At 54.2% G+C, this 8,942-nt stretch overlaps 1 protein-coding gene across 2 annotated transcripts in view; it reads left to right on the top strand.

Annotated features, from left to right (window-relative positions):
• The first annotated feature begins 2,356 nt into the window (after positions 1–2,356).
• HPCAL4 (hippocalcin like 4) overlaps positions 2,357–8,942 on the top strand; it is a 13,215-nt gene continuing 6,629 nt past the window's right edge. The window contains exons 1-2 of one of the 2 annotated variants that reach the window (XM_017854871.1): positions 2,363–2,761; positions 2,897–3,002. The gene's annotated coding sequence lies outside the window, so the exon portion shown is untranslated. Of the gene's footprint in view, positions 2,762–2,896; positions 3,003–8,942 lie in introns of both variants that reach the window. The other variant, XM_017854869.1, reaches the window with a different exon arrangement.

Below are 8,942 nucleotides of genomic sequence, written 5' to 3'. Positions count from 1 at the left end.
TTTGATGTATCACTCTGTTGCCCAGGCTGGAATGCAGTGGTGTGATCTCAGCTCACCACAACCTCTGCTTCCTGGGTTCAAGCGATTCTCCTGCCTCAGCCTCCTGAGTAGCTGGGATTACAGGCATGGGCCATGATACCCAACTAATTCTTTTTGTATTTTTAGTGGAGGCAGGGTTTTGCCATGTTGGCCAGGCTGGTCTTGAACTCTTGACCTCAAGTGATCCACCCGCCTCAGCCTCCCAAAGTGCTGGGATTACAGGCTTGAGCCACCACGCCCAGCCCAGGAGGGCTTCTTGTTTTCACTACTTCCAGTTTACTGTACTGCTGGGATCCCATGTCTTGTTCACCTGAGACAGAGGGGCTGCTCCCAGGAGGCTGGATTTTGCCTTTGTAATACCTTGGGGAATCAGAAACAAATATTCCAATCTAAGCTCCTTACCCTTAAGGACTTGAAGGACCATAAGGAGAGGCAGTATTGTGTACTGATTAGGAGTGTGGGCTCTGAGGCTAGATTGCTGGGGTTCATATCCCAGCGCTGGAGCTCTCTTTAGTAGCAATGTGAACTTGGGTCAGTCACTTAACTGCTCTGTGCCTCGATTTCCTCATCTGTTAAGTGGGAGTAATAACAGAACCTGCCTCACAGAGCTCTTATGGGGAATAAATTGGGTAATACATATAATATGCTAGAACAGCACCTGGCACAAAGTAAGCTCTCAATACACATTAACTATTGTTAAAGGGCTCAGGACTCTAAGTGGAGCAGTCAGATTCATGTACACATACTTCTGTCCAAGGGACAGTCTTTCTTCATCCCCCTAGTTGAATATTTCCCCCTGCTCTTGTGGACCTCCTGTGCCAGCTCCCACATTTCACTGACTGGGAGGCCCAGAATGAGAAGGGTTTTGCCCACGGTCATAAATGGAATCACTGGCAAAAATGGTACTCAATGTTAGCAATGTGAACTTGAGTCAGTCAGTGTTAGGGTTTCAGATACCACTTCTAGTAACCCGTGCTGCCTCTCCCCACTTCTTCACGCCTTGGATTATGGTTAACTGTGAGCAAGGGGGTTCTTGCTCATCTCTGGGTCCCCAAGACCCAGAACTGAGAAGGTATCAGGGAAGTGAAAGATTTAGAACTTCAAACCCCTGTCTTTCAGGAGTCACCAACCCATAGTGCCAAGGATGCCCCTCCTCCTTCAGCTGGAGGTTCTTTGGAGCCCTCAGCCCCCTGCTAAGGCCGCAGAGAGAAGGCATAGCCCGCAGCCACGAGAACGGTAGAGCAAAACCGTTTCAAGGGGCAACGAGACAGTTCCTAAAGAAAAGGGACATCCACGGGTTCCTCCCCCAGCGAGCCTGGCCCAGGCGTTTCTGGGACCAGCTCCAGAAGCCTCGTCCCCGCTCGCGGCAGGTCTGACCCCATCCCCCATTGTCCCGCCCCGCCCATCTCTACCTTCGCCGCGCAGACAGAAGCCCCGCCTCTCACCGCTGCTCTTCAGCGTCCGCGCTCGGGTTAGGCCAATCTCCAGCCGCCCGCCCCGACTTTTGACAGATCCTTAGAAGTCCCTTCCCCGCACGTGGCCCAGCCCGGGGATATCTGCTCCCCTTTTGCCCCCAGTTTGGCTTAAAAGGGTTCCTTCCAACCGCCTTGTGTCAGGAGCTCTCAGACGCCAGTGCAGCCCAGTCGGCCTGGCCGGGCTTTGGGGAGACCCCCGAGTGCGGGGAGGAGGTGTTGCCGGGGCCATGAAAGCTTCCAGACCCGCTCAGTGTAAACCGCCTTGGGTTTGTGTCAACATCCGAGGCCGGAGACTGGCGGCGGGTGGGGACCGGCTCTGTCTGCGGGACGGGAAGACGGGAGGGTGGGGAATGGAGGATCCATGGGTAGGCATAGGGGTCCTTCTGGGGGAGAACGCGAGAGGCCTCTTGGGGGTCCGTGAGAAAGAAGGAGGGCCCGTCTGGGGAGGGACCGGAATGAAGGGCTGGAGGGGTGGCTGGAGGGAACCCACGACTAGCGCAGGGCTAGGTCGAGTCTGGGGACTTCGCCACCCATACCGCGCTCTTCGCGCGCACCCAGCACCCTCCTCTCTGCACCACGGCGTGAAGGGAGTGGGTGCGTGGGGAGGGGGGACGCAGTGGCGTGGACTGCTGACCACCTGCCTCCTCCCTCTCCCACCCAGCTCCTCCGCAGCTCCTCATCGACCCCCTCCAATTTCGGCTGGGGTATGGGGGGGGTCTCATCTTGTGACTCATCCCCTCTTCCGCCCCCACCCATGCTGGGGCCCAGGAAAGGAAGCTTAGAGATTCGGCTGTGGTTCTCCCGTTTCCATAGCAACGGTGAGGTTGTTTTTGAGAATCCACTTCCATCGTCGACCCTTTTCACCCCAGACCTGTAAGCCGGGGGCTGAGCCTCAGGGCAGAGGTGCAGATGGGGGTGCAGCCCTCCCGCTTCCCGGCGACTCCGGGAAGGTCAGCGCGGGCAGGCGGGGCGCGTTCCTGCGGCCGGGCCTCGCAGGCCACCCGGTCCCCACCTGAAACCCCGCCTGCCACTCCGCTCCAGAGGAGCCAATAGCCGTGCAACCTGCCCGGGATGGGGCGGGGCTTATGCAAAACGTGTCGCCTTCGGGAGGCACATAGTGATACAAGATCTGGGAGGCGGCTCCGGCGGGGACCTCGGAGAGCGCAGCTGCCGGCCCGGGAGCCAGTCTCGGTCCCCGCGGCCCGCCGAGGCTCGGAGCCATCCAGCGACCCGGCGAGCGGCCTCAGGTAATGCGAGTGGGACCGGATCCTCAAGGCAATAACCCCACCGGGCGGAGGCCCTGGCCCCCTCCCCCTCCACTCTCCCTTCCCATCCTCATGTCCTGCCCTGGTTCAACTCCCTGACCCGTGGTTCCGCCTTAGGCGGCAGCAACTGAAGAACCCACCCCTGGGCAGGAGACCGCCCACCTCAGTCCAGGCCCATGGGTGCAGAGAAGGAGGCAGAGCCGCCTCCTTATCCCCAGCTCAGGTGAGAACAACCATTGCTCTGGCCCCCAACATACACGCGTGCACACACACATACGCACACAGATGCACACACATACATCTGGGGGTGTGGTGGTGCTGCTGCTAGCTCGAGGCGCTGGTCACCCTCCCTCCTGTTTGGATATGGGTTGTCTGTCCAGCCCCATGGCAAACTCCCACCTCCACAGATAGCCCCTAGCCACTTTTCATCAGGGAGCCCCTGCCCCCAAAGACAGCCTCCCCGTCCACAGAGCGCTCCCTTCTCCTTGTCCCCAGACACTGTCCCCACTTACCACCCCTCAAGCTGACAGAGCCCACAGCGTACCTGAAGGAGGGACAATCCTCCTTCCCCAGTTTTTCTCCTCACAGACAGTCTCAAAAGCCCTCCTCAATGGCCCCCAGTGCTAGGCAGAGGCCCCATATTTGGCAACTCTCACGCTGGCGGGAGGATGAACCAAGGACACCACCCTCAGCAGACCACCCATGCCCTGTCAGTCCAGTTGCTGCCAAGGCCCCAACCTCCATACCTCCTCCCTCCCCCCTCACAGCCAGGCACTAAGTCCTCTCATTCTGCCTGTCAAATATCTTTCTAATTTGTATGACTATTTGCTCCCTCTCTCCCATCTTCCTGCTGCTCCGTGGGGACCCTGCCAAAGTGCTATGTGGGCTGTGTTGCTCCTGGCCCTAAAGTGGACTGTACCTGGAGGGCAGATGAGCTGGATTCAAATCTTGCACAGCCAAAGTTTGACTTTGGCCAAGTCACTCCCCTCTCTGATCCTTCATAAAAATGGGGAGGGGTATAAGAGAGAGGGTAGACTGGGTGAGATGAACCTGAACAGCCTTCTGATACTAAGACACTCTGGTTCTATGGCTGATTGTGGAAAAACAGAACCCTGAACCAAGAGGACATTAAAGAGAGGAGGCCTGAGGGGGGCGGGGTTGGTTTAGAACTCACTGAAGGCACATTCCCTCTTAGCCAGGCCTAGGTACAGGCTACCTCCTCCCACACACTCTCTAGGCCCCTTCTATTAGGAATGCCTCCTAGACCACTAGCCCATCCTGACATGGACAGCTCCAAATTGAAGGTGACCATCAGGGCTTACTCTTTGTTTGTCATCCCCTGCCTCTCATTAAGAAGGAGAGGGAAAAGACCTGGTTGCTGCTGCTATTGCTGCTGCTTGGGGAAGAGCAAAAGGAGGAGAGGAAAGAGAAAATCTCCTGACCAGGGAGCTATTGTCACTATGGCAACCGCCTCAGCACCGGCTCCTCTGAAGCTGGGTGAGGGTGTGGGATTATTGCTTCCTTCAGTCTGTCCCATTCAAAGCCTCAGCCACCTCTCCATTCAAAGCCCACAGCCCTTAGCCCTCTTGAAGAACCGTCTGGGCACACTGGGGCAATGGTTTTGTATATGGGGCAGTCTCAGCTCCTTCACAGCTGGAGGATAGCCCTCAAGAGGTAAGCAGAGGAGCCTGCCCAGGTTCAGCAGGGCCACAGCTCCAGCAGAGCATTGTCCCCAGCTGGGTTCTGGCCTTCACTTTGCTGCTGATGGGCTATAGTTGACCTTGGGTGAACCCTTCCTTTCCCTAGGTCTAGGTTCCATTGTCTCTGAAGTGGGTGTGATAGCAGAAGAACGCAGATAAACAAAACAGCCTGACATAGACCCAGGGAGGAAGAAGGGGGTTCTGCTCCTCTTACGTAATCCACCAAGAGACATTCATTGAGCATCACTGTGTCCTAGGATTGCCACTATGTCTCTGCAGGGCAGTTCTGTGTAGGCACAGAAGGCAGGGTGGGAACCAGGGTAGGGGAGCTATAAGAGAGAAAACCCCCTGCTCTTATGGGTCCCAGACCCAGTGAGGACTAAGCACTCACTGAGAGAAGTGAGTGCATAGGGAAAAGCACTTTTATTTCCCCCATGGGAAAGATAAACTTTTCTCACCCTTCAACCTGCTCAAAAGTGGACTTGGGCATATTGGAGGGGATCAACTCCTTGCCATTTGAGCAAAAAGGTCTGGAGAGTTTTTTTCTGACTCAGGCAGGGGTTTAATGCAAAGACCTGTCTCAAGTCAGACTGCATCCTGGGATTCTACAGCACCAGGTGAGGGTCAGAGAGCTCTGAAGTCTACATGCTTGTGGGGGACTGACTCATGCCCAAAGTGCGGAGCCCAGGCTGCTGACTCTCCACTGTCCAGACTGGAAAAGGCTGATCATAAGGAAGCAGGCTTCAACCAGGCCCTGAAGACTGATTATAGCCCAGGAGAGAAGAAAGGATATTAGGGGAGAGGAAAATAGCTTAGCAAAGAGGTGAGGCGTGTCTGGCTGTGAGAAGGCTGGCTTGAGAGGAGTATGCGGTGGTGAGGTAAGCAATGAGAGCTGAGGCTAGATAGGTGGGCACTTTGAGACCAGATTCTAGAGGATTCTGGAGTTTCAGGGGGCCCATGGGCATGGCTACTTCTAGCCTATATTGTACCTTTTGGGGGGAAAAAGCCATTCCCTCCTAACAGAGGAATCAAAAGAAAGGCACTTCCTGCCAGGCAGGGAAGCCCCATCGGCAAGAGCATAGCTTGACTTCAGCCCCCTCGGCTGTGTCCCTGGCTATGGACATAATGAAGGTACCAAGAGCATTTCAAAATAAGAGACAACAGGACTTGATGGTAAGTTAGACCTAGGGCAAAGGGAAGGGAAAAAATGAAGGTAACTAAGATTGTGTTCCCCATATCCCAGGGATGAGGGAGAGAAGGAAGGGGCAGCAGAGACAATCTGACCATCTCTGGTTGGGAGCGAGTCTGGCTGTAGACTTGCTGGCTCAGAGGTGCTGGTGGGCACCCCTAGGGGTGACTATCTCCTGGGTATCAGAGATTGTGGCCCCAGATGTTTCCACTGGGGCCAAAAGGGAGATCAGAGCTCTGATTTTCCCAGAGGGCAGATGTGGGTGGAAAAGGTCTGTGCTGACGGTGGCCCAGGCAGGTGGCACGGATTCAGCCTGAGTGCTCATCTGGGCCCTCCCACTGACCTGCTGTGTAACCCTGAGCCAGTTTTTTCTTATCTCTCAATTTCCATTTTCACTGAAATAAGGGGATGGTCTTAAAGGGCACTGCCAATTTTGACCTTCTTTTCTTAATTTCTTATTTACTTATTTATTTTTATTTTTTATTTTTTGAGACAGGGTCTTGCTCTGTTGCCCAGGCTGGAGTGCAGTGGCTTGATCACAGTGCAGTGTGTGAGGCTCACTGCAGCCTCAACCTCCTGGGCTCAAGTGATCTTCCCATCTCAGCCTCTGAGCAGCTGGGACTACAGGCACATGCCAGCTTGTCTGGTTAATTTTTAAATTTTATGTAGAAACGGGGTTTCATTATCTTGCCTAGGCTCAGCTTTGACCTTCTGATGATGTAGAGGGAATGAGAAGAAATAAAGGAGGAAGCATAGTCTGGGTCTGAGACCCAATAAGAGCAGGGAACAGGGAGGACCCCAGGAGACAGAGAATTGTGGAGAAGGCAGCACAGAGCAGGGAGGAGAAAAGGGGTATAAGGTGAGAGCCACACAGACACTGTGACACACACAGAGAGACGTGTGCACTCTGACAGATTTGCAGCCTCAGACATTGACATGCTCCCACACACAGACCCAGCCCCTCATGCAGACTCTCAAGCACATCCTACGGAAGACAGAGGGAGAGGCTCTGCCTCCTCCCATCAGACACCTCTGCCTCTGGCTTCTCCAGCTTCCTTGACTATACCTTGAGCCTTCAGAGTCCTTTGGATTTGGGAGAGGGATGGGGCCTGCTTTCTTTTGCACATGGGTGTTTCCGAGGCATCCTTGCCTCTGGCCTCAGTGTAGCCATTTTCCGCACAGCCTCAGGTTCCTGAAGATGGCATGCTCCCCCTCCCTGGCTTTTCCTGAGGGCATACAATTCCTCATCCTGTGGGAGTGGGGAAGGATGTTGCTACCTGCACTGCTCCTTGGTCTTCCTTAGGGCCCAGTGGAGGAATCTGAGGCCCAGAGATGATCTGTAACTAGCCTGAGGTCAACCCAGCAAAGGGGAGTGGGAAGGAATGGACCAACCTCAGATTTGCTGTTTAGTGTTTTCCCAGCAGTAATAATTAGAAGCCCACTGGCAGACATCGGGCTATGGGAGTGGAATTTTCATAAGTATCTTCTCTCAGCCCAAGGGCTTCCTCTTTCAGAGTATCTTGAGGACAGGCTACCCTGGGGTGGAAGCCTGACCCTCTTCCAAAGAGACTCTAGGCAGGTCAGAGGCACCTCCCAAGCCACGTCCTGGAAAACCCAGACTCTGCATGGGCATTCCTCCCAGGGAAGTCAGACAGGAGGGTCTACTCTGCCTTCAAGGTCTGGCCACACTTCCTGAGGAGGGCCCGTACCTCTTCAAACACTTCCCCTGATACAGCCCACGTACTGGCTCACATTCCCACTGGGAAATAACTCTTGATCCTTCCCAAATCTGCTTCCCAGCAACAGCACTTCTATCCACTGAGCCTCAAATCTGAGCCTCTGCCTCAACTCCTCTGTTCCTCTTACTCCCACATCCAATCAATTGTAAAGTCCTGCCAGTGCCCTTCTTAACGTCTCAGCCCATCCACCTCTCTCCACGACCCTTACTCTGGCAGCATTGTCTCTCACCTGAACCATGTAGCAGGCCCCTCCCTGCTCTACCTACCTGCCTCCACCAAAGGTCATCTTGCATGCTGTGGCCAAAGGAAAATTCTTTTTTTTTTTTTTTTTCTTTTTTGAGACAGGGCCTTTCTTTATTGCCTAGGCTGTAGTACAGTGGTGCCATCTCAGCTCACTGCAACCCCTGCCTCCCAGGTTCAAGTGATCCTCCCACCTTAGCCTCCCAAGTAGCTGGGACTATAAGGCATGCACCACCACACTCAGCGATTTTTTTATTTTTTTAGACAGAGTCTCGCTCTGTCGCCCAGGCTGGAGTGCAGTGATGCGATCTTGGCTCACGGCAAGCTCCGCCTCCGGGGTTCACGCCATTCTCCTGCTTCAGCCTCCCGAGCAGCTGGGACTACAGGTGCCTGCCACCAAGCCTGGCTAATGTTTTGTATTTTTAGTAAAGACAGGGTTTCACTGTGTTAGCCAGGATGGAGTTGCTCTCCTGACCTCGTGATCTTCCTGCCTCGGCTTCCCAAAGTGCTGGGATTACAGGCATGAGCCACCATGCCTGGCCAAATTTTTAAATTTTTTTGTGGAGACTAGGTCTCACTCTATTGCCTAGGCTGGTCTCAAACTCCTGGCCTCAAGCTGTCCTCTCATCTCAGCCTCCCAAAGTACTGGGATTACAGGCATGAAATACAGTGACCGGCCTGGAAAAATTCTAAAACATATACCTTTTCTTGGGTCCCCAGTGACTCGTTCAAGACGGGGCATATCATAAGCATTCTGTAAATACTGTGGAATGAATGCAATCTTCCCAGCCCTTGCTTTAAAAAATTCCAGGAGCGTCTGTTCCCTCCAAATTTCTTGGCATGAGTTGGAGGCCCTTTGTAACCAACCATCTGCCTCTTTGACCCAGTTAGAAGTTATTGAAGGTTGGCTCATGTCTGCTTCATCTCCATCACTGGCACAGGGCCTAGCACACAGTCAGTCTCAATAAATGCTCAGGGAATGAATGGATTAATGAGAAGCCAAATGTCAGTAGAGGATTTCTACTTGTACAGAGAAAAGAGGGAGAGAAGCTCCCTGCTGGGGTGGCCCAAGAAAGCCTGGAAACCAGTGTTCAGGTCCCTTCTAAGGACAGAAGCCTGCCAAGGAGGGTGGGGGCTGACTGCAGAAAGCCCAAAATGGCAAGGAGAGGAGTCAAGGTCTTAGTCTGTGGGCATGGGAGCCATGGAAGGTGTGAGCCGGAGGGGAGAGGATGAAGACTGTGGAGTGCTGCAGGGTCAGTGAGAAGGAGAACTGAGACCTGGAAGGCGGGGGCGGT

This window comes from Rhinopithecus bieti, unplaced genomic scaffold, assembly GCF_001698545.2.
Source record: "Rhinopithecus bieti isolate Rb0 unplaced genomic scaffold, ASM169854v2 scaffold_39946, whole genome shotgun sequence".
NCBI lineage: Eukaryota > Metazoa > Chordata > Mammalia > Primates > Cercopithecidae > Rhinopithecus > Rhinopithecus bieti.
This window is presented reverse-complemented; position numbering and strand designations above follow the sequence as displayed.